General features: G+C 38.3%; 1 long non-coding RNA gene across 2 annotated transcripts; it reads right to left on the bottom strand.

Moving 5' to 3' along the window:
- Positions 1-2,467: 2,467 nt before the first annotated feature.
- LOC134299946 (uncharacterized) lies at positions 2,468-21,900 on the bottom strand. 2 transcript variants are annotated; one of them, XR_010007193.1, is made up of 3 exons: positions 21,752-21,900; positions 4,756-4,858; positions 2,468-2,634 (listed from the first exon to the last, which is right to left on the bottom strand). It is a non-coding gene; the product is annotated as an uncharacterized LOC134299946 (long non-coding RNA). The 2 variants fall into 2 exon arrangements; XR_010007194.1 differs by lacking the exon at positions 21,752-21,900 and adding an exon at positions 8,443-8,862.
- Between the last annotated feature and the right edge of the window lie 4,736 nt (positions 21,901-26,636).

The raw sequence follows: 26,636 nt of genomic DNA, 5'->3' as shown, positions 1-26,636 counted from the left end.
CTAATCCCATTTCTGTATTTTATGTTCTACATATAAATTAAACAAATAAGGTGAAACATGAATCCTTGCTGACTCCTTTACCAATGAGACCTATACTGCTTCTCTATGTACTGTCCTGGTGTTGGCCTCCTGAGTATAGGTAACATAGGCAACAATCAAATGCGGCAAACCCCATTTGTTTTAAATGAGCCACACAAAGACTTTACTAAAATTCTTTAGTGATCTACACACACACTGACATGTATCCTTGTGCAACTCTTTTGACATATCTTGAATGAATTCAAGAGAAATTGAGATATGATTGGGGAAATACACTATTTCTGGAAATATTTAAGGTATCTTATTATTTAGAAAAAAGTCTTGAAATGTTTACATTCATTTCCTTTTCAGTATAAAGTACACTTTTTCTGAGTTTAGCACTTCAGTGAAACATGTTATTTATTGCTTTGTTTGCAGAGAAAGATGAACCTGAAACCTTATTTCAGAGCAGCCTTATTGAACGAGGCCTCATCTTCCAGCATTCATCTAAAGGGTTTGTTTGGATTTCTTTAGAAATGACATACAATATGTAAGATTTTCGTCTTGCCAAGAGGGAAGTAAATTATCAAAGGAAGACTCCTGCAGAAATATGAATATACAATTATATGCCATTTGATTTAATTGCATCCAGAGCCAGTTACTAGAACTGGACTGTACAATGGAATGGAGCGGGAAAGATGACAGCACTGGCCTTTCCTACTTTTCTATGCTGATAATGCCAATTTGTTGTTGTGTGTCTTCCAGTGATTCACAACTTATTCTGACTCTAAAGTGAACTTATCATGGAGTTTTCTTGTTAAGATGTGTTCAGAGGGGGCTTGGCTTTGCCCTTCTGTGAGGCTGAGAGAGTGTGACTTGTCAAAGATCACCCAGTGAGTTTCCATGATTGAGTGGCAATTCAAATCTTGTGCTCCAAAGTCCTAATCCAGAGCTTTCCAAACTTTGTGTCACAACAAGTTATTGTGCCAGCTGCTGTGTGTAGGTGTGTCATGCAAACATAATGAGAAATGACAAAAATCTTGGAATTGCATGTTATTATCTTACAAATCATATATTTAAACAATATAAATGAGTGATTTTCATGAAATATGTTGTGTCCCTGTACACTTTGTTATTACAATTTATATGTGTGTCTGTATCTCTTATAAGGGGTTGGCTTAACTTCCATTCTTCTAGTAAAACTGTATTACTGTGTCAATAAATGATGCATATCTAAAAATTGTGCCACCAACATGAAATGTTTGGAAAACTCTGTCCTAGTCCAGCATTCAAACCACTACACCACACTTGCTCTCTGAAAACTTGCTTCTCCATATACTTTTCATGCTATTCAACAAGAAGCTAGGATGCTCACAAAAATTAGCCTTAAAGACACTGACAAAAAAAGACTTGTATTGCCTTTAAGACTAAAAGATATAGGGTTTAATAGGCTCAATTTTGCTCTCTCAGGTACATGAAGCATAATATTGGGACTGATCTTCAAAATAGGGCTGATCAACTTCAACAGGTCTAGAGAACAATGTGGTTAGCCAAATCTAGGGTAATCACATTGACTTAATTGTAGAATGATGTATCTACACGAAATTAAATTTCACAAAATTCATGGGTGTAACAATAGAATAGAAATGGTGGGCTATATGGCATAGTGATTTAAGTCTTGGACTCTGGGAGAGCAAAGTTAATCTCCATTCCTGGAAACCCATTGCATGGTCAAGTCTTATACTCTGAGCCTCATTGAAAAGCAATGCCAAACCCTCTCTGAATAAATCTTGGTATGAAAACCTTATAATGGGGGTGCTGAAAGTCAGAGTTGACTTGAAGCCCCACATCAATAATATCCGCTGCCAAAAATGCTGCAAAACCCTAAATCAAAATTAGAAATGGCATGAAGTCCACATTTGTTTTGTTTTTTAAATGGGCCTTTTCCAATATTAAACAAAGCAGAAGGTTTCAGTACTCTAATTAAAAAGGTGATTCACTGTTTCTTAAGGCTTTCAAGAGGGAAAATTCAACTTCCCAATTTCCCCCTAGAAAGGGGTTTGGGGTTTTAGTCTCATTTTTTCTTACCTTTCTGTTTTTCCTCAAAATATCTGAGGGTTATATGCAACTCCAAGTGTTCCCTTTGCCTGTCCCTGTTTTAGAGGCATGCCACTTAACATTTTTGGTGTCCTTTCTAATGCTGCAATTGAGTAAATTGCAATTACGAGGCATTGTGTGGGAAAGAATGTCAAATATAGATTTTCATATCATGGCTAGTCAACACACTTAAGCTTCTATGACTTTTAAAGCCATTTCATTTTATATTTTGTTCAAAAAACTATCATATGTGCCTGATTAATAGATTAAATAAATTTAATAAACCAAAATATTCTATAGTGTGTAAGCAAGGGTGCATACATCACCAGAGGAAATAGTACCACATGGAAAGTGAAATGCTCCAGTGGCCATGTTTATTCAACCAGCAGAGCTTAATGACCAACTTTGTTTTTCTTAGTATTCCTAAGGCTTATGTATGTGGCCTGGAAACATTTGCACAACTTTCTACGGGTGCTGTCTGATTTTGGAATGTGTTGTGGTTTCATCAGCTTGACATGCCTGTGGAAAAACAAAACCAAGGTTGTTAGTGCTGTTGCTAAGCTTGCTACCAATTTGAAAATAACAACATAAAATGAGATACGTATGTATCAGAAATTCAGTTCATCATCATTTCCCAGCAATGATAGCTTTGTTTTAGTAAGCAGAAGAAAATCTGGGAGTAACAGACAGGTCAACTTATTTGCCAAGGAGAAAAGGATTTGTAAAGGGCACAACTACGCATGATGTGCTTGATTCAGTCAGTGCCAATTCATCACATTTTAATCTCTTTGTATAAGATGCCTAACTCTCTTTTCCCCTACCTATTATGAAAAGCTGGTGTATGGGATTAATACAATTTCTTCTATAGGTAAAGATAAAGGTTTTCCCTTGACGTTAAGTCTAGTTGTGCCTGATTCTGGGGGTTGGTGTTCATCTCCATTTCTAAGTCAAAGAGCCAGCGTTGTCCATAGACGTCTCCAAGGTCATGTGGTTGGCATGACTGCATGGAGCGCAATCTTATTAATCTACTCACATTTTCATGTTTTCGAACTGCTAGGTTGTCAGAAGCTGGGGCTAACAGTGGGAGGTCACTCTGCTCTCTGGATTCAAAGCACTGACCTTTCGGTCAGCAAGTTCAGCAGCTCAGCGGTTTAACCCATTGTGCCACCGTGGGCTCCATTTCTTCTATGCATTAATAAAATGGTGGGTGAGGTGGACAAGTATCTTGAATGTGTAAGACTTTAGTTATAACGGAGAATCAGCAAAATTTCACAAACAATTGGATATATAATACAGAACTGTTTATTCACTTGCTACTATCACGCAGCAACCAGCAAAAAAAAAAAAATCTTACCAGCACCTAGGATAGCTCTGTGTGAACAACAACTTCTTCCAACAACTTCCAAAAGTTCATTTTTAAAAAATATATATTTCTCTTGGACCAGACTACCTCTCTTAGACTCACCCTATCTGGCAAAGTGTGATATCTTAAAAGGAAAGACCTTTGATATGGACCTCTTTCTTCCTCTTTTTTCTCAAGAACTCAGATTGGATGTACTGCTGGTCTCTATTTTTAGATGCCATAGACTCTTAGAGAGGATGCTTGCTGTCCCAGTGCTGGACTTAAGCTCAGAAAATGCCACTGTTGATCTGGACCAATATATTTCAGGGATTTTTTTTGGGGGGGGGGGGGGGAGGGAGGGAGTCTCTAACTGTTCAGGCTTCAGTATGTATTGGCACCACTGTGTCCTCAGCCTTTGAGCCTATGGTTTGATTGGAGTTTTTTTTTTCTTGTCAGGAAAGACTTGAGAAACTGCAAGTCACAAGATTGGAGATGGGCTCCTGAGCTCTAATAATTACTTGTATTTTTGTTAAAGTGAGTTATACATGTATTTCTGTCCGTATCTCCTTTCCTATCCTTGATATTTCTGTATTCTCCATCGCATTTATTTTGCATGAAATTATTGCATTAGATATATTAAAAGTATGGCTGATTCATGTAATAGGAAGGAAGAATGGAATGATATATGAATGTCTCCAACACAAGGGATGGGAAGTCACTAAATTGGAAGGGGTGGGAGGAGGGGAGAGCATAACCAAACACGAATATTGTATAGATGTTAGGAATAATTGTAGTGGTTCATGCAAATATACATGTATATAGATTTGTTTCACTGTTTTTATTAAAATGTAAATTTAAAATAAAAAACATTAATTAAAAGTATGTGTTATTTTAAATAGGATTAAAAACGGAAATTAACTTTTTTTTAATCATTATGGTTACACATGAAGCTACAAGGTCTTAAGCAATAAAGAACACCTGACCTCAAAGGAACTCTTTGGTTTTGGCTTGTTGTAGATGCTGGTAAAATATTTAATAAATAAAAACAAAATGAACAATTTAATAAAACAGAGATAATCATTTTGTCTTCATTAATTCTCCATCGTGTCAAGCAGAAATGATATATTAAAAAGTATTGAAAGAAGGACATCAAGGCCTAGAAGTGTAATAATCTGACATTTAGAAATTATATGTGAACATCTTGTCAGAAACTTTTTATTCAACACTATAAAAGAAAATACTTAATAATTCCATCAGATTGAGCTATGAGAGTGCAAGTCTTTTCAAAACTGCTATACCTGTGTATGGTGATGTCCTCTTCTGAGAGACCAAATTCAGGCGACATTCAAGAAACCCGTCTTGAACCCACACCAAGACTTTCAATCTGCCACTGTCTGTAAACTAAAACAAAGATGTTTGACAGCTTAAATTCAGTGACCTCACATAACTCCTCTCCATACATAAAGTAACTGGAATGTACCAGTCATTTATTTATTTACTCTATTTATACCTGCACTTCTAATCCCGAAGGGGACTCAGAGCAGTTTACAAACTATGGCAATGCCACATCATACACACAACAATAAACATATCATATAAAATTATAAATCAATTAAAACATGTAAACAGTTAAAACATAGTATGGTTTCCATACTTCTTGATTTTCCCACAGTCATTATTCAAACTGCTAGATTAAAGGGGTGAGACCAAGAGCAGGGTCTCCCCAGCAGATCTTAAAGCTCTAGTTGACTCATAAAGGGAGATACATTCAGCCAGGTAAGTCGGACCAGATCCATTTAGGGCTTTATAGGCCAAAACCAGCACTTTAATTGTAATTGGTAGCAAACTGGCAGCCAGTGGAGCTGACATGAGAATTGTATGCTCCCTGTACGCCACTCCAGTAAGAAATCTGGCTGCTGCCCGTTGGACTATTTGGAGTTTCCAGACAGTCTTCAGAGGCAGCCCCATGTAGAGTACATTGCAGTAGTCTATTTGAGATGTAACAAGAGGATGGACCATCATGGCCAAGTCTGGCTTCTCAAGGTACGGGCACAGATGGCACACAAGTTTTAATTGTGCAAATGCTCCCCTGGCCATTGTCTCAGATTTCATGTTACAACTATCAGTAAGCAAAGCAGAATTCCACTCTTCTCTTTCTGAAGCACATCACATTGGCATTTTCTTTCCAAGGCCATTTTGGAGACCCTTCCTGGCTTTGTCTCACCTATAATTGACAACCAGACCTACTAATCCATCCAAATTGCTTCAGACCATGATGTTCTGTTCCTGAACCAAGTGTGCCTGTCTGGTTCTCTTCACAGCTGGTACAAATCAGTTCACCTCACTTCATTGTTCAAGATTCAGCCAAACCATATACAAAGACCTAATAAAAATGTTCTTTTAACCCTTGTCCTACAAGATGGGATGTTTTGGTACTCCAGAAGCACAAATTGTCAAAGTATACACTCAGAATTAGATCTGTAATGTGTAAGCACTTTATAGTTTTTAATGTCTTTATTTATATCCTGCCTCATCTCCCTAAAGGGACTCAGAGCAGCTAAATTTCACATATTATGGCAAAATGTTTTAGATTCAGCAAAATGTTTTAGATTCAAAATGTTTAGGCTCAGCTACCTGCCATTTACAGTTTTGCTTTTACAAAACAAAAAATTAGAATTGATGGAACATTAGATTTTATTTATTTTTTCCATATCATCAACAAAGAAACCCCAGTGAATATGTATCCTGGATTTTGAGATACTGGATTTTGCACTAACAAGGGAATCTTAAGCAAGAAGGAAATAATAACTAGAACTTAATGAGATTTCCACTTCCAGCACAGGGTTTCCCTTGAGACTATTTTATAACCTCTAAAACACATTTTAGATGTAATAGTACAGAGGCATCTTGAGACATGCAACATTGTCTGCCTAAGAAAAAGCCTTGTGGCTTCACAATGCAGAGATATCCTGGATCCCTGGATGGCCTATGCCTTCATGGAGATTCTGCTATTCCACCCAAGTCCCATGGTAACCACTGAGTCGCAACAGAGGCAAGACTGTGAAATCTGGAATCCCCTTAGCCTCTGACTGGCCTATGGGTGGTAAGGATGGATTCAGTTGTTCTAACCCACCACCTTTGGAAGACAATCACACTCAGATACAAATGATAGCCTAAGATGACTATGTGAAATGTGACAGGAGACACCCACTTTGAAGTCCTTCGTTTGTGTGTGTGTGTGTGTGTGTGTGTGATCTCAGCAATCCATACACAGCCCTTTGAAATATACTAGTATTACACATACACACTCATATCAGCCCTTGGTTTCATAGCTAGTGTTTCTTGTTGCCCACTGAGACTGTGGAAAAAAGAAGAAAGGGTCTTATTCACCACTACAGGAGCTATAACATAGTTTATAAAAGTAGAATAACTAATTCACGGATTGTCATATAACCATGGAATTTATGCCAGCTCATAAATTACTCCCAAGGTTTCTGATTTAGCTATGGTACAGAATGAGGAAGTACAATTACTGGTGGGAAATAGGACAGGATATCCTAGCACATGTATTAAATACATATTTCTAAGAATTGATGCTCAGTAGGTTTTATAATTTTTCCTTCTACAGGGTTGCATTGATTAGATTTGGTTGTTTCACTCCTAACTATAGTAATTATGTTACTTTCAGCACTAATCCAACCACAAACTCCCCCAGAAGGCTGTCTTTGGTTTCAGTGGTATCAAATCCTGAGTCAACAAGGGTGGTTGTTGCTAAAAAACAAACACTCTTAGATGCTGCTATGGATCTTTCCCATTCCAACGGCCAAGGATTATGTCAAATGATATCTACTTAACTGCCACCGCACAAAAATATACAAGCTTGGAATCCATTACATGCAAAAATTAACAGTCTAGGAAAAATATTCATTGACAGGCTTGGCTTTGCTCAAGAGATAGACTTTTTAAAATAAAAATATTTTGTGGTTAGGACTATGAAATATGTAGACATTTGCACACTTTATTTGGTTGGGAATACATGACCACTAACGATTCTTGGTGAAAGGGCCTTCTATTTTTCTCTCTCTATGTTTTAGTTTTGCTTTTGGATTTTGTATGCTTTAATCTCATACATTTGTAAAAGCTGAAAGACGTCAAGGTTAGTAATTTGTGCTTTGTAATAGCTTCAGTCTCAAGTGCTGAGCGAAGGAAGATAGGCGCTTTTGAACTCTGGTGCTAGAGGAAAATCCTGAGAGTGCCTTGGACCGCAAGAAGATCCAACCAGTCCATCCTCCAGGAAATAATGCCCGGCTGCTCACTGGAGGGAAGGATATTAGAGGCAAAGCTGAAGTATTTTGGCCACATCATGAGGAGACAGGAAAGCTTGGAAAAGATCACGATGCTGGGGAAAATGGAAGGAAAAAGGAAGAGAGGCCGACCAAGGGCAAGATGGATGGACGGTATCCTTGAAGTGACTGGCTCGACCTTGAAGGAACTGGGGGCGGTGACGGCCGACAGGGAGCTCTGGCGTGGACTGGTCCATGAGGTCATGAAGAGTCGGAGACGACTAAACGACTGAGCAGCAAGTGCTGGAAGAATTTCCTTGCTATACTGGCATTCTTTATTTATATTCTACATACCTTCCACGAAATTCAGGTCTTACATTAGTTGGGTTCCTAAGCAGTTTCCCACATTACTCTGAATAAATCTATATCTGCTGAGTTAGAACAAGATAGCTGGGCTGTATATTTTCAGTCAATGCCCAAAGGTAGAAGCAGAGTTAATAATGTGAAAACTAACCTACTCTATTCAGTGCTTGAAAAAATTACTTTCCTGGACTGCATTTCCAGATTCCCCCAAACATGTAGTAAATATGTTTCAGGTGCTTGTCTTGAAGCTAGGTGTCCCCTTAAGGACAAGGCTAAGATACCTACCATGATGTTGATTCACCTGGGCATGCATTAGATACAGTCAAAGGATTATCTTACCTCCCCAGGGGAGAGGAGTTGGATAGCCTTCATTCAGTACTAACTGCTGTTATGAACAGCAATTCCATATTCAGGAGCTCCATGTCCATCTAGGTCACCTCATCCAGAAGATTTTTCCTTTAGATAGAAACACAATGCCTCTTTCACCACCATACTACCTTCTATCTTTCTATCTTAAAAGAAATAAAGAAAAAATTGTAAGTTTGGCTAGCCTTATTCAGGAAATTTAATAGGGTGTCTTTCTGGAAGAAAACTTTGGACGGAGTCCCACATGCATCTGATAACATTGGGATCTGGAATTTACTTCAGGGTCTGTTGATGCATTTAGCCCTGTAGCTCAGTAGAGCGTGTTTAGCATCTTCCAGGACATTATTCCAGGACATTAGGTCTTCCTCCTTTTTGGTGGTGATCTAATAGGTCCCGTTTACTTAAAGGAATGCCGGGGGGGGGGGGGGGGGGATGGGATTGTATGCAACAAACAGGCAGTTATCTTGATTCTTAGCCCATAGTCCTTATGCTTTGAATGAGTCATGATTTCAGTGAAGACTGTCATTGTCCCCATTGAATTTGTGGAAAAAAGAACAGAATTTTGGAAATCTCCTATAAAAACAAATTCACATGATTTCTCTCTCACCCCATCTCATCTCTAAAATGATGTATTTTTCAAAGATATGTAGATTCATCCTGAATCTATGTATCTTTGTCTCTTTTTTCCTCCCTGCTTTCATGGGCTGACACATATTGTCATACAGAAGCTACCCAGCCTATGTCTGCCTTCAGCAGATACCTCTGACCTTGAGTTCTATACATTAGGAAACTGAAAAGGCCTGTTCTTACTCTTCTAATCAGACATAATTTTGACAAACTGCTTCCATATACTTGCTAAGGCTTTTCTAAGCTACTTCACGTCATTTCAGCACTTGCTTCTTTGTATGAAAGCTTTATTGTACTCAGTTAACCTATCTGCCATTTCCCTCCCCTTTTCTTCAGTTCTCGTTTAGCATGAACTGATAGATTTCGTGTGAAAGGTCCACCTGCAGAACACCCAGGAACCACAAGGATGAAGGTGGAGTTAGCCCACCTTAAACTTGATTGTTCCGAACACTTGTAGATATCCACAAACACAGACATCATTTCACTTTCATTTCCTCTGTCAACTGCAAAAGCCACAATCTTGCAGAAGAGGAGCCAGTAAGAGTATGCTAGGATTTCCAAATGTCTGAACATTACACTTATTTGTTGGACCAAAATTGAAAGGTACTCATTTGTGACTGGCATGGGGAGGATGGGATGAGAGGAGAAAATATTGCAGAATGAATCAAAATTATGGAAACAACTAAGGAGTCTTACAAAATATTGACTGCAGCTGGAAGAACATGATATATGATGAGTACTGAGGTCATGTCCGAGGTACATTGTGTTCATTTACTTGTGCAGGTGGAGCAGAAACAGTTGCCAGTTCATGAAATGAGCATTTGAGTGTTAGGGAAAACCCATAAGGTTTTGGAGAATTAAATCAGGAATGGGGAACTTGTGCCCTTCCAGGTGTTATTGGGATTCTTCTCCTATCATCCCCGGCCAGGTGAGGGATGAATGGAGATATGGTTTAGTATCTAGGAGGTCCAAAGTTTCCTCCTCCCTGTGTTTAATAATGTGTGCAGTTTCCATTCCCAAGAGTTTTCAAATTACTACAATAGATTGGTCCTATCACATCTTATCTGATTCAGACCACATGACTTTAGCTAGGCTTGGGGATCCAGCAAATAAATGTTACTGTATGTACACTGTAGTATCAATGCAGTTGGATACCAGTTTAACTTCCATAGCTCAGTGCTATGGAATTCCAGGATGTAGTTTTTCAAGGTCTTTAATCTTCTTGACCAAAGAGTGCTGGTGCCTCACCAATCTACAACTCCCAGGATTCAGTAGCATTGAACCATGGCAGCTGAGTGGTTTCAAACTGCGTTAACTACAGTGTAGATTCGCCCATTGACAAATTATCAGTCTGAGACTCCTTGTGCTTGTCAAAACAGTTCCATATCCAGCAGGCTGAATTGAACTGTCTTTAAAATAGATTTTTAAGAAGCCCTAACAGATAGAAAAAAAATCAAAAAGAAGAAAAGAAAAGCAACTGGCTTTCAAAACTATTGGTCTTTTTTTATATTCTATGCCTTATGGATAACATAGGGTTGCACTCTAATATCATAATTTTGAAGCTACATCAATAAAATATCCCTCAGTAGTAATAAAACACCCTGCATATACATCTCTGACAGGCAAGGCAAAGCCTTGGCACAAGGACAATTTTGGAATTAATCCTTCGGAGAGGGAATGTGGGGGAAGCATTGTAAGAAATTGGATTTAGTGAGCAACATTATTTATATGGAGTTTTTCACCTACAACCACATTATCATAGCTGAAATGTACATTTCTTATATATCCTCTATTGTTGTTGTTTTCAGTATTATGGCAAAGTGCACAAAATTCCTTGTATTTCTAATAGTGTTTCAGATTTATTTATTTCTCCTTCTCTGTCTCTCCTGCTAAAAGACTCAAAGTGATGCATCAAATCCCTAAATCACATAAGGCATATTTTTAATATCTTGTACTAGGGATAACCTTTTCAATAGCGATGGAAATCCCCATGTACTCTTTCTAGGTGAATCCAGATGGATGGCTTCCATATGAATAGATTTTTCTTCACTGTTTTTCATTCCATTGTACTGTATAGCCGTAATGTGCGCTATTTATAATGAAGAACTTCACTTAATGTTTCATTTATTTTGTTTTATTTTTTATTAATTTTTTTAGAAAGCAGATGTGATGAAGTGCATGAGAGCTTGCAGTTTAATAAAACACACTTGTCTTCCCTCAGATCTCAAAAAAAAAAAAAACCTAGATTAGATAGTATTCTAATGGTGAAAGTTCTGTTCTTTCTTCTTTGGTTGATAAATGGTAAGAAATGACATTTCCTCGCATTCTTGTGTGTGTTGCATGTATGTCACTGTTTCAAAACTAGTTTGCAAAGATATAAACTGAAAGGGAGCTTTAGTATTAAAGTGTGTTGTTGCTGTTATTGCGATTGGGTGCCTTCAACCCTGAATTACGGCAATCATTAGGCAAACCTATCACAAGGGTTTTCTTTGTCTTCTTCTAAGGCTAAGAGTGCGACTTGTCCAAAGCCATCCACTGGGTTTTTGTGGCTGAGTGAGGATTCAAACCCTGGTTTTTTTTCTGATTTCTAGTCTAATACACAAACATTGGCTGCATTTTATATATCAAACTGGGACTGTTCTCCAAATAAACATCAAGATTTCTTATTTTCATGCAATCACAGCCAACCTCATGATGCCCAAGGAAAAAAACACATGCAATTTAAAAAACCTCTTCCTTCCTCATGAGGTCAAGAATAAATAAGAAATGAAATCATTTGATTCCCCTCCCCCTGTCTTTTCATCTTACTCTCAAACTTACGAGCACTATTGCACTGCACCCCCCCCCCCCCCAGCAGAATAACCCTCAACTTATTCATGGGTCATGTCAGAATCTAGAATCCCACCCCAAAACCTGCTCTCGATTTTTCCATGAAGTTGACTTATACATGAATATACAGTAGAGTCTCACTTATCCAACATAAACGGGCCGGCAGAACGTTGGATAAGCGAATATGTTGGATAATAAGGAGAGATTAAGGAGAAGCCTATTAAACATCAAATTAGGTTATGATTTTACAAATTAAGCACCAAAACATCATGTTATACAACAAATTTGACAGAAAAAGTAGTTCAATATGCAGTAATGCTACGTAGTAATTACTGTATTTATGAGTTTAGCACCAAAAAATCACGATATATTGAAAACATTGACTACAAAAATGCGTTGGATAATCCAGAACGTTGGATAAGCGAATGTTGGATAAGTGAGACTCTACTGTATATAGTATTGGCTTTTTCTACAGTGTACTTAATTTTCTATTATGACTTTTTATTATGTTAATGTGTTTGTTTGTGTGTGTGTGTGTATATATATATATACTAACTGTGCCCAGCCACGCGTTGCTGTGGCTTATGAGAATCATTTGTTGGCCAGGTGGAATAGCAGTGAATAGCCTTGCAGCCTCAAAGCCTGGCTGTTTTCTTCTTTTGGGAATCTTTGTTTGGTGAGCTAGAATACAATAGAATAGGCTTGCTGCTTGGAAGGCTGGGTACTTCCGTTCTAGGAGAATGGTTTTTTTGGGCTGCTAGAATTGCAATGAAAAGCCTCGCTACTTCAAAGCCTGGCTGCTTACTACCTAGGGGAATCTTTGGTTGGTCAGATTCAATAGTACAGAGTAGTATCGCTGCTTCAAAGCCTGGCCATCTTCTACCAAGCTTAATCCTTTCTTGGCCTGGTTGAATTGCACTGAATAGCCTTGCAGCTTCAATGCCTGGCTGTGTTATACCTAGGGGAATCCTTGTTTGGCGAGCTGGAATAGCACCCTCAATCAAAGAGCTGCTTTGAAGCCTGGCTACTTGCTTTGTAGGGGAATCATTGTTTGGCCAGCTTGAATTGCACTGAATAGTCTTGCAGCTTGCAAGCCTGGCCGCTTTCTACCTTGTGGAATCCTTGGTTGCCCAGGTTGAATAGCAATTAAAAGTCTCGGTGCGGCAAGTAATTATATATATGTTTTAAGGTTTTTATAATGTGTTTTAACAATGTTATAAATGGATCTCTTTATATTGTTTTGTTTTTATGATTGCATTTTGGGAATTAAATTTTGCCAATTTTTGTAAGCCGCCCTGAGTCCCCTCGGGTGAGAAGGGTAGGGTATAAATGTTGTAAATAAATAAATAAATATGAATGCTGCAACTAGCCACCTTGATTAGCATTTAATGGCCTTGCAGCTTCAAAGCCTGGCTGCTTCCTGCCTGGGGTAATCCTTTGTTGGGAGATGCTAGCTGGCCCTGATTGTTTCCTGTCTGGAATTCCCCTGTCTTCTGAGTGTTGTTCTTTATTTACTGTCCTGATTTTAGAGTTAATGTTCTTTTTATTATACCAGAGCAATTTTATATATTATAATTATGATCTACAATGCCATACAATCCAGTTCAAATCAGAAAATCTATATTTTATCGGCAGTGTGAGGGCGGGGCCTAAAGGGACTTAACTAAATGAACTGGAAGGCACCATAGCACAAAGGACAGATCAGAGACTGTATTTGGGAAATCAAAAGTCTCTGTGAGGAAAGGAAATCTTTGAAGTCTATTCAGCTCTGACTGGTTATTGCCACACAGTATAAAGTGCCGACATGACTGGATTCTACATATCTTTGCACTGACTTTAATACAATGTTGACATGACTTTATGTATCACTGTCTTATATAATTTTTAATGTAATTTGAATACAATTCTGATGTGACTTGAATTAATACAGTTCAGACATGACTTCAGTTAATAGAGATCCGACATGACGTGAATTTCTGTGCTGCCTATGCTTCCTTCCTATGCTTCCTTCCTATGCTTCCTTCCAGCTTCCTATGCTTCCTTCCAGAGCTACACTAACTGAAATATCCTAACTGACAAAAATAACTGCCATTTGGAAGCTGGCAGGAGCTGAGGCTAAGCTCCGCCCCCTTAGAACCTTAAAGGGACGGGGCAGCAGGTGAGAGCCTTCTGTTGGCATGACAATGGCTCTTCCTTGTCCTCTAATTTGGACTTTAGAATGTTTTATTGAAAAACATACCTTGGATGACTATGACTTTTGTGGCCAAATTTGGTGTGATTGGGTTCAGTGGTTTTGCTGTTTACTCCATAATAAAGCGCCACATTACATTTTTATATATAGACTAGCTGTGCCCAGCCACATGTTGCTGTGGCAAAGTGGTGGTTGTATTGGTTAAAAATTGTTGTGGAATTTTTATTTGACATTATTTGTATTTTTAATTAATTTTATTGTAACTTATCTTTTTTATTTATTATATTTTATTATTTTCTTGTATTATTTTTAGTTATTTTCTGTTATTATAGTATTTTATTGTATTAATTTTTTTAGTGTTTTTAATTATTTTTAGTGTTTTTATTATTGTATTTATTTTATTTTGGTTTTTTATTATTATTTTTTAATTATTTTTGTTTCTCTTTGTATTGGGTTGCTCTGAGTTCTGTGGTCTGCCTGGTCATGTTCCAAATGTATTCTCTCCTGATGTTTCGCCTGCGTGTATGGCAGGCATCCTCAGAGGTTGTGAAATGTGTTGTAATGAAAGGAAGTGGGGTTTATATATCTGTGGAATGACCAGGGTGGAAGAAAGAACTGTTGTCTGCTTTCGGCAAGTGTGAATGTTGGATTTGGCACTAAATAGCCTTGTAGCTTCAAAGCCTGGATGGTTTCTGCCTGCCTGGAATGAACAAAATGTGGCTCCCAGTATTAAAAAAAAATCTGTGAAATCAGGACAGTTAACTAAAGAACAGCACTGAGCAATCAGGGAATTCCAGACATGATGTACTGAGGGCCAGCTAACATCTCCCAACAAAGGATTCCTCTCCGAAGCAGGAAGTAGGCAGGCCTTGAAGGTGGAAGGGCATTCAATGGCAATCAAGGTGGCCAAGTGGAACATTCACAGTCGCCTCAGACAGATCAGAATTGTCCCATCCTGGATATCATTGGTGAGATAGAAATAAACATCCCATTTGTCTGTTTTCAAACAGATCTCATAATCTCTGAGGATGCCTGGCATAGACATGGATGGCAGTTTGGCAGAAGATAGGGTCGTGAGGGAATGGGATGTTTAAAAGGCTTTTCCTGAATCCCTTCTTATTATCCAATATATTCAGTAATCCAATGTTCTGCCGGGGTGTTTATGTTGGATAAGTGAGACTCTACTGTATATTTATAATCTTATATTATCTGCTTAGAACTGGATTATATGAGGCCCCTTCTACACAGCTGAATAAAATGCACACTAAAGTGAATTATCTGGCAGTGTGTACTCAAGATAATCCAGTTCAAAGCAGATACTATAAGATTATAAATGGGTAATATAGCTGTGTGGAAGGGCCTTGAGTCTACACTGCCATATAATCCAGTGAAAATCAGATAATCTGTATCTTATAGGCAGTGGGAAAGAGGCCTGAGCACTAACTGTGCCTGTCCCCTGGGTTGCTAGGAGACCAAGTGGGCAGAGTTCTAACTGGCAGCAATTGGATAAAAAACAATTACAGTAGAGTCTCACTTATCCAACATAAACGGGCCGGCAGAACATTGGATAAGCGAATATGTTGGATAATAAGGAGGGATTAAGGAAAAGCCTATTAAACAGTAAATTAGGTTATGATTTTACACATTAAGCACCAAAACATCATGTTATACCACAAATTTGACAGAAAAAGTAGTTCAGTACACAGTAACGTTATGTAGAAATTACTGTATTTACGAACTTGGCACCAAAATATCATGATGTATTGAAAACATTGACTACAAAAAAGCGTTGGATAATCCAGAACGTTTGTATAAGCGAGTGTTGGATAAGTGAGACTCTACTGTATTCCTTTCCCTCTAATTAGGACGTTATTTTTCTTTTCTTTTTGTTGTATGAACGTAGAGGCATGGATGAGGGGTTGTGTTGCCAAGTTTAGTGTTTCTGGGATGTGTAGTTTTGTTGTTTTGTCCTAGGCCGAATTTTTTTTATTCTTTTATATATAGAGACTAGCTGTGCCCGGCCACGCGTTGCTGTGGCAAAGTATGGTGGTATGGGAAATAAAGTATTGAGGAATTGGTGGTAGTTAAGGTAAAGGTTTTCCCCTTACATTAAGTCCAGTCATGTCTGACTCTGGGGGTTGCTGCTTATCTCAATTTCCAAGCCGAAGAGCTGGTGTTGTCCGTAGACTCCTCCAAGGTCATGTGGCATGACTTCATGGAGCGCTGTTACCTTACCGCTGGAGCAGTACCTATTCATCTACTCACGTTTGCATGTTTTCGAACTTTTGGGTTGGCAGAAGCTGGGGTAACAGTGGAGGCTCACTCCGCTCCCCCAATTCAAACTTGCGACCTTTCAGTCCACAAGTTCAGAAGCTCAGCGCTGCTGAATGCTGCAATTAGCCAAAATGATTAGCATGTAATGGCCTTGCAGCTTTAAAGCCTGGGTGCTTCCTCCCTGAGGGAATTTTTTGCTGGGAGGTGTTAGCTGGCCCTGATTGTTTCCTGTCTAGAATTCCCTTGTTTTCAGAGTGTTGTTCTTTGCGATATCTTATGTGCTTCTACTGTTTGTGTAGATGAAGAAATACCCATATGCAGTGCTTCACAGCACACATTCCAAAAAAACAAAAACAAAAAAACAAAAAATAGGCTGTGGCCCTCAGAAAACAGAGGATTTGCCAGACTTTGGTGATGGGAATACTTTGTTGAGAGGTGTTAGCTGGCTCTGACTGTTTCCTGTCTGGAATTCCCCTGTTTTGAGTGTTGTTCTTTATTTAGTGTTCTGATTTTTGAGATTGTATTGTTCTGTTTTATTATACCAAAGTAATTTTTAGATATTGTGATTTTAGTATTTTTGAATACTTGGAGCCAGATTGTGTTCATTTTCATGGTTCACAGCTACTTAATAATAATAATAATAATAATAATAATAATAATAATAATAACAACAACAACAACTTTGTTAATACACACTGCTTCTCTCCCTTCTCAGCTTCCTTTCTGGAAGGATGCTTTCTTGGGAGGTGTTAGCTGGCCCTGATAGTTTCCTTTCTAGAATTCCCAATTTCCCTGCTTTCAGAATGTTGCTCTTTATTTACTGCCCTAGCTTTAGAGATTATATTGTTCTGTATTTTTCTACCACGGTGATTATTTCATATTACAGTAGAATCTCACTTATCCAACATTCGCTTATCCAATGTTCTGGATTATCCAACAGTCTGCCTTTTAGTAGTCAGTGTTTTTGTAGTCAATGTTTTAAATTCATTGTGATATTTTGGTGCTAAATTTGTAAATACAGTAATTAGTACATAGCATTACTGTGCATTGAACTACCTTTTCTGTCAAATTTGTTGTATAACATGATGTTTTGGTGCTTAATTTGTAAAATCATTACCTAATTTGATGTTTAATAGGCTTTTCCTGAATCAGGGCCTTGTGTCTACACTGCCATATAATCCAGTTCAAATAATATAATCTGTATTTTATAGGCAGTGGGGAAGAAGCCTGGTTGAAGAGGCCCTGGGCTGAGTGGGTTGCTAGGAGACCAAGTGGGCGGAGCTTAGCCTTCTAACTGGCAGCAATTGGATAAAAACAGTTATTGCTCTCCCTCTAATTAGGACTTTATTTTTCTTTTCTTTTTGTTGTCAGAACCTAGGGGCAAGGATGGCGGCTTGTGTTGCCAAGTTTCATGGTTCTGGGGCATTTAGTTTTGTTGCTTACTTCTAGGCCCCCAGTCCATTACATTTTTATATAGATAGATAGATATTCATAGGGGATGACTTGTGGCCAAGTGTGATTGACTTCCAAAGGTATAGTCTCGAGGGTGGATCCGTAAGTGACTATGCAGACCTTTTCTAGAGCCACACTGTCTTTTATGTTGAGGACAAATATGGGGGGTGGGGGAGAGAAAGAGAGAATTGCTTAAGCTTTTAGAAAAATCTTTATTAACCAACCGTTTTTATAATATAAAGCTACATATAAGAACAAATAGAAATAAACTACATAATAACACTGCAGCAATAAAGAACATAACTATAAAATAAAGATTATAATGCAGAAAACAAAAATAGAAGGAAGAACAAAACACATGACTTCTAACTAGCCAGTTGATGGTAATAGTTGATTCAACTTCCCCCAACCTGTGTTATTTAATAACCATAATAGTAGAGAGGAGTCCCCAGTGCCGCAGTGTGTTAAAGCGCTGAGCTGCTGAACTTGCAGACCGAAAGGTCCCAGGTTTGAATCCGGGGAGCAGAGTGAGCGCCCGCTGTTAGCTCCAGCTTCTGCCAACCTAACAGTTCGAAAACATGCAAATGTGAGTAGATCAATAGGTACTGCTCCGGTGGGAAGGTAACAGAACTTCATGCAGTCATGCCGGCACTTCGGCTTAGAAGTGGAGATGAGCACCAACCCCCAGAGTCAGACATGACTGGATTAACGTCAGGGGAAACCTTTACCTTTACCTATACCTAATAGTAGAGGACAATTCGAAACAGGTCTTCCTCAAATTTTAAATGGAACGGGAACATATTTCTACTTCCACCTAGCTATTCTTCAAATCCAAATACTTACAACTTCCTCCAACATTTTCTCAAATATAAAATTAACTGTTGTCAGCCCTGCTTGGAATTAGTTAATGGCTTCTCAGTGATCAAAGTCATCAGTTTATCCCTTTCTGCTTTGTAAGACATGTATACTATTTTGTTTTAATGTATAGCGTAAGCCATCTGGGTTACAATATTGTGGGAAAAGCAGGACAGCATTCCAACAAATAATAGGTAAACACCCAGCTCATGTATGAGTTGTTCTGTGGAAGTCCAACAGGGTGATTTCTACATATTCAAGACAGAGAAAATGGCAACACGGGGGAGGGGGTGTTACATGGGAAGCTGTTTCAAGGTAGACTATTGGTCCATCTACCTCAGTTGTACCATCTGCAATGAAAGGCAATAGTCGCCAAGACCTCTGATAGAGATCTTTGAAAGCCCTACGTGGGAATTCTGGTGACTTTCTGCATGCAAAAACCTAGTCACAAACCCACTCATACAGCCATATTTGTCATCAGGCGAACCTGTATGGAGGATTGTAGCCACACACTATGCTCTTCTTCCACGCTATTTAACTTTAACGGAAAAGAGAAGGAGAATTTGTGAAACTTACTTCAAAGCATGTAAGGGGCTTATTTTTCTTCTGTCCCCTCAATATTTCCATTAAATTGAAAACTATGACATCACAACAAACGAGATTGCCAAGACATTTTCATTCATACACAAACAGAGCTACATTTTCTACAAATTATAGCTCTCAGAATATAAATCAGAATAATTGTTTAAATCAGAGTGACTGTTGAAACTGATTTGCAGAGATCAAATAAAAAATGTAATAATTCTTGTGGTCTCACTAATGCCCAGATCACCGAATATTTCTAAAAATTTGAGTTGTCAGTTATATATAGTGTTTACATTACCATGCTGCTTGAACAGAGAAAATATATATTCTAAGATGAAAATGTGAATCCGGGGTTACAAGTATGTTTCAGAAACAGCCAAGTCATCTTGTTTCAAGTAAAACCAGATGTTTACTTAAAGTGAAAGCCCATCATTTCTTTTAATTACTTTCATTGGTTAGGCCACCAGGAATCTCCATATGTGCACACAATGATCCAATTAAAATCAAAGAACTCACAATGGAGAACACAATCAACAACTGAATAACTACGGTTAAGACAGACAGTGTGGTGATTTGGGTTTTACCATTTAAATTCCCCACAACAAACCAAACAGAAGCAGTGCTGCTAGCTGTGGCAACGTGTAAGTAATCATCTTCATTCATATAAGTGGCCTGCTCCACTTATTGCCTGAAAGCCGTACAACTATATTAATAAGGTCCAATCCTCACTTGACAGTCTACAGCTGTGATTCTATTACATTTATTGATCAAAGGCTTGTGCTAGTCAAGAATTTTCCACATTGTTCACAAAGAATATTTGTGAAACCCACTCTTTTCAGCAGTTGAATTTGTTTTGCTTTTCTTTGCTTCATGAAATTAAAACCTCTTCAGGTCTCTTACTCCAAACTGCTTGGATGCAAATTCAGGCTTGAGTGTGGAGAAACAAAACAATCTATCTAACTACAATCGGAACATCTATCCTGAACAATAACAGGATAGTTTTCCCTAGGCTGTGATGACCTTGACTATAAGGCAGTAGTTCTCAACCTGTGGGTCCCCAGGTGTTTTGGCCCACAATTCCCAGAAATCCCAGCCAGTTTACTAGCTGTTAGGAGTTTTGGGAGTTGCCCAAAACATCTAGGGACCCACAGGTTGAGAACCGCTGCTCTAAGGGCTTGTCTATATACTGACTGTATATAGCCCAAAGTGAGTGAGAAGTCACTCCTGGACATCTACAGATCAAATGAGTTTCAGCCCAGCTAGACCATAAGAACTCTGCCCTGCCACCACTACAGGTTGCGTACAGAGTGTGTGTGGATGCCTCCAAGGACCCCATAGCCTGTCTGCAGACTAATTCTGCAATAACTGATGGTACAGTTGAGCCCTCGGGATCTAGAGACTGCCGTACTTTAAAAATAAAGAAGCCTACTAATTTTTGATCAATTTTAGATGACAAAATCCATGGATATCAGATCTCTACAACTATGATGAGCCTAGAAGCACATGCCTAGTAGGAATTACAAAGCCTTCCATGAAAGCGAAGAGCCTAAGGATAGCATATTTCAGATTGGATAAACCTTTGTCCACAGTATCCTATCCACTTCTTCACACATCAGATATTAGCAAGAATATTAGTATGAGATTAAAGATAAATATCCAGTCAACAGAAGTTGCTAAATATGGTGCATACTTTCAGACAACATTCAAAATATCTTATAATCACCACTCAACTCTATCAGTGTTTTAAGAATGTTAGATGAATGCATGTTCAGCCCACAAGAAACTTATTTCTAAAATTATTCACGATCTTTTGGAACAAAGAATCATCTATCAATTGGTAGAATGCCAGTCTCTCATCCCAGTCATATATATGAAAGATAGCGAATGATCCTAACACAAATTCTCAAACACCAGACCTTTCTATTGATCCCTCTCATTTCATCCCAGCTAACAAAATGTCACCTAAGCCAGCCTGCAGGAGAGTTTTGACTATAACAACAATACTTATCTATACTATTAGATGCTTCATGAGGAAATGTATGTAATACCAGCCTCAAAGTCTGTGTGTAATCACAAAACACACTTCACAAGAAGATGAAGTGAGATGCCCAACCACATGTATTTTTATTGAATTGTTCTTTTGATTGTTAGCATCTACTTGTCCTCACAGTAAAAAGGGCCCTTACCTAGTTGAGTTATCTTTTCCATAACCGATGGGAAGCCTATCCTGAGAAAGCTCTTTATTCACCACTTGTCTCCTCCTCCACCACATCAGAACAGGCTTTAATCTAGAGCTGTTCAAAAGTCTTTAACCAGCAATAGAAACAGTCAGCTCTGTGTATTAGGGCTGTGTAAAACTTCGTCTGTAACTTGTATGTCGGATCTAATTTGTTAGATTTGTATATATGAATCATTATTAAGAAACACAAGGGGCTGCCATACAAAAAATTTAAGATTCAAAACACTGACCTATGACTTTTGGATGAATTATGTAAATCTTGTAAATGGCTCCAGGTCTCCATTGCAGCCGCAGCTTCTCTTCCCAAAAGGGCTGGGTTTTGTTCCCCCAAAGGGCCCTGAGGAGGATGGTGGGGCCGAAGTGGGGGGAGGAGCCCTGCTCTTTCCCCAAAGGGGGTGGCAAGGGGGGGGGAGAGGGAGGGATGCCTGGCTGGATGGCTGGGCAAGGAAGAAGCCCCTCCATATATGGCCGACCCAGAGAGAGGGGCAGAGACCACACTCACATTGAGGCTTTAACGTGGGAAGCGAGATGAATTCTGGGAAATGTAGTTTAGAGTGAGTCCTTTTGAATTCTCTGGCACTGCTGACATTGAGGCAATGCTTTATGTTTAATTCAAACAGTATTTTCTTTATTATTACAGTAGAGTCCCACTTATCCAAGCCTCGCTTATCCAAGTTTCTGGATTATCCAAGCCATTTTTGTAGTCAATGTTTTCAATATATCATGACATTTTGGTGCTAAATTCGTAAATACAGTAATTACAACATAACATTACTGCATATTGAACTGCTTTTTTTCTGTCAAATTTGTTATAAAACATGATGTTTTGGTGCTTCATTTGTAAAATCATAACCTAATTTGATGTTTAATAGGCTTTTCCTTAATCCCTCCTTATGATCAAAGATATTCGCTTATCCAAGCTTCTGCTGGCCCATTTAGTTTGGATAAGTGAGACTACTGTATATCTTTATTTGTATTTTCTCTTGTCGATATAAGTTTATTGATGCTATTTGCATTGTTTTGATTTATGTGTTTTTGTTTACTGTGGCATTGAATGTTTGCCTTTCTGTATGTGAACTGCTCGGATTCCCCTTGGGAAGAGAGAGTGGTCAATAAGTAAAGTATTTATTTATTTTTTGTATGCAGCTCGTGCATTTTAAAGATAAGTTCTCCAGCTTGGAGAGGAAAAACCCAAGCACTCAAATGCGGGAAGAAAGCAGAGTTCTGGGAAATGGTGGGGCCTTTTGAATTCTCTATCACAGGGGTCCTTGCCTTCCCAAACTACATTCCCCAGAATTCTGCTTACCACCTTGTGCTTCCTCCACCTCCTTGTAAGTTTTGGTGGGGGAAAAATCCATGTTCATTCTCTAAAGGGATTTCAAGATAAAAGGGGATTGTTGGGAATTGAATAAACCCTGTGAGATAGGCAAAGTTGAGAGGTAGTAACTCCAAAGTTTACCTAGTAGGTCTCCTATCATTATTATTGTTGTTATTATTATTTCAAAGGCTGGATGGGTATCTGTTGAGGATGCTTTGACTGTGCTTTTCCTACCTGGCAGGAGGGGGTCAGACTTGATGGTCCCTGGGGTCTTCCAGTGAAATAGTACTGTTAAGTTTGTTATTAAAATTCCCTAAAAATCAGTAGATGTGCAAATCTTTATGAAACCTAGGGGGCATAGTGCCCTGCGTATGTTTTATCACTGAAAATATAAATTTAAGGAGACAGCCTTGTAGTTGTTGTTTTTTTTAATGTTCGTAAAAACTTTTTTAAATTCCCAAAAATCAGTGGATGAGTGAAATGTTCTAAATCTTGAGGGGGTGGTGGTAACAGTGGTAAGATTTCATCCTGACAGCTTTAAAAATGAGGGAGAAAGGAGCCCTGGAAGGACCCCTCCTTGAGCAATTACTTAAGGGTGATGGAAAAATTGTTATATCGTTATAGTTATGATACAGACCCCTAACAATATTTTAGAAACACTTTAGAAATGATTTGCCACCCACCTATCCTCCAATTTAGTGATTAATATTGAATTTTTTCATTGATTGCACATGCCTATTCTGTATAAACAAATTCTGCATACAAAAAAACCCCTCAATTTTGCCATTTTAGATAAGGTGCACAATTTTGCTACACCATTATATATAATGGGACTTGAGCATCCACAGATTTTGGTATCCACAAGGGGCCCTGCAACCCAGCAGATATCATGGATCCATTGTACTTATTAAGTGTTTCATAGATAAAGAATTCTAAATCACCACTTTTCCTCCATAAAAGTTCAGGGGGGAAAAAACCTAAATGAACACAAGGTCTCTTAATTTATTATAAGACAATTAATTCTCACTGTGCCATTTAAGTTGTGGCATCCTGGTAATATGCCTGTAATTAAACCATACTATGATTTATTAAAGTCAAAAGGGAAGTAACTCAAATAATATTCTCACTTTGGTGTTCATAACCTCTCTACCTCCCAAAGGGCAATATGGTAATAACTACATTGAGCGAGCTGACAAGCTCTTTGATTTATTTACAATAAATGCCTGAACTTCACAATCTTACCAGTGCGATAAGCCTACTCTGAAAAGTTAGCAAATCTGATGGCATGCAGCTTATAACACCTAACTTTAAAAAATACTACTTAAAGCCAAACATTAAATTTATTGAGTAGCAGAATCATTTTTAGGAATTAGTATGGTTCACTTTCCATTCCTCGCACCCCCATAGATTCAGCTTTGCTTGTTCCTTCAGGGAATAATAGGATTTAATACCCATTGAGCATTACTGCCCTATGTGCTAACTTTATAGTTAATAATAAAACCATAACAATACTTTAGCTGTACACCTTTTGCTAACAGCCCCATTTCATTCCACTAAATGGGGTCAATGCCTAAATTATCCATACTGTGCTATGTTTCATATTCGGTTTAATGTTCCCAAGCAACTGATGCACAGTATAGTGGTGAAAGATTGCCATCATGACTAGTAACCTTTTTGGTCCTAATTTCTATAGATGTGTTCAATTCCTTCTCTGTCATTCAAGTTGGCATTATGACAGTGAATTAACTATTTACTATGTAAAGAAATATTTTCTTTTATCTGACCTTAGGGTTTGCCCACTTTAGGCAGGCTAGCCCAGTGTAAATCTGGCCAGGAGCAGCCCTGTATTCTGAACATATGTGCTAAATTGGAGTTTATAGATAGTTGTTTTGTACCAGAAAAGCAACATTTTCTATGCAAGAAGCAGATTTCAATTTTTTATGTTTTCTGAATAGAAAATGCCATTTTCAGTGCACGTCAGCTATGCAAAAATGTTCTACTGAATAATAGAGATGTGTGTGAAAAAAATTTCCTTCGTTTCCTTCATGCTATCATTTTGTTTTGACCGTTCATCTACACAAAACGAATGAGGACATTTTTGTAGGAAACAAGAGACAACACAAAAATGAAAGCCGCACAGTCATCGTGCTTGCTTTCATTTTCCTTTCATTTTGGTCCGTAACAATAAACAGCTATTGACAGAAGGCTGCTTTCCCATTACAGCTGATGTGTACCAATGGGTGATAATAATAATATTAATATAAATAATGATACTGTGGTACCCTAAGCTGAGTCTGAGAGAGGTCTGCTTCCCCATTACATCTGATGTGTGCCAATGGGTCTTAATAATAATATTAATATTAATAACAACAGTTATTCTGGGACCCTAAGCTGAGTCTGAGAGAGGGATGCTTCCCAAGAGAGGTGATATGTTCTAATGGGTGTTAATATTAATATTAATAACAAAAGTTATTTTGGGACCCTAAGCTGAGTCTGAGAGAGGGATACTTCCCCATGACAGCTGATGTGTGCCAATGGCTGTTAATAATATTAATATTATTAATAGCAATAGTACCCTGGGGAAGACCCAGATGTTTTAAAATGGTGGGCTAAAAGGAGTTGAAATGCCCTCTGCGTGTGGCGATTTTCATCCCTCTAGCCCAATAACTGTGTGTGGGAGAGTGGTGAGCCTCAGAAGCCCTCCCATTGCAGCTAATTTTCATTTTTTTTTGTAAGCCAGATGAAAATTCTTTTCGTATAGGCGCCCCATTTTTGTTAGCGGGAAGAAATACGAAAATGAGACAAAATGAATGAAACTACACAAAACAAACCACAATTCTAAACAAAGGCACAACACTACTGAATAAGTCCCAGATTCCAAATTGGCTTTGAAAATCACATAGATTTCAAAGACTTTTCACAATGGGAAGAAAATAGCTTAAATTATATATTTTTTGCTTTGAGGAAAAAAACTGTGAAAGAATTATATTGCCATTGTGGAAAAATTACTCGGTGTAGAAAACCACATGGATTATGGAGCAAATATTTGATTTTCTGCACAGAAAACAAGTTTCCTGAATGTAAGCATAGAGCACAATATTGGACCAAATAGTGTGCTTTTCTACATAGAAATCCTCCATAATTCTTTCAAATATGCAGGAAACACTATAGAGGAATATTCATTTTTCTCCTGCAGTGGGAGAAACTATAATAATTATTCATCTTCATAAGTAATAATGAAATAGTCACTGCTTTACATCTCTAAATGCCATGCTGTTTGCTGCCAATGCACCCAAATTGTGTTACTCTTTTCCAAAGGATGCTGGATTAAATCTTTAAGTATAACTCTGCTCCCTTGATAGACTCTTAGAATCATAGAATCATAGAGTTGGAAGAGACCTCATGGGCCATCCAGTCCAACCCCCTGCCAAGAAGCAGGAAATCGCGTTCAAAGCATCCCCCAAAGAAGGAGCCTCCACCACACTCCGAGACAGAGTTCCGCTGCTGAACAGCTCTCACAGTTAGGAGGTTCTTCCTAATGTTCAAGTGGAATCTTCTTTCCTGTAGTTTGAAGCTGTTGTTCCACATCCTACTGTCCAGGGCAGCAGAAAACCAGCTTGCTCCCTCCTTCCTCAATAATAATAGTAATTATTATTATTATTATTATTATTATTATTATTATTATTATTTTATTCTGGTATCCCGCCCCATCTCCCCGAGGGGACTCGGGGCATCCCACATGGGGACCAGGCCCAACAAGATACAATAAAATACAACAATGTAAAATACAATATAGA

Source organism: Anolis carolinensis, chromosome 1 (genome assembly GCF_035594765.1).
Source record: "Anolis carolinensis isolate JA03-04 chromosome 1, rAnoCar3.1.pri, whole genome shotgun sequence".
In the NCBI taxonomy this organism is placed as follows: domain Eukaryota; kingdom Metazoa; phylum Chordata; class Lepidosauria; order Squamata; family Dactyloidae; genus Anolis; species Anolis carolinensis.
Note: the sequence above shows the minus strand (reverse complement) of the source record. Positions and strands in the feature narration are given on the sequence as shown.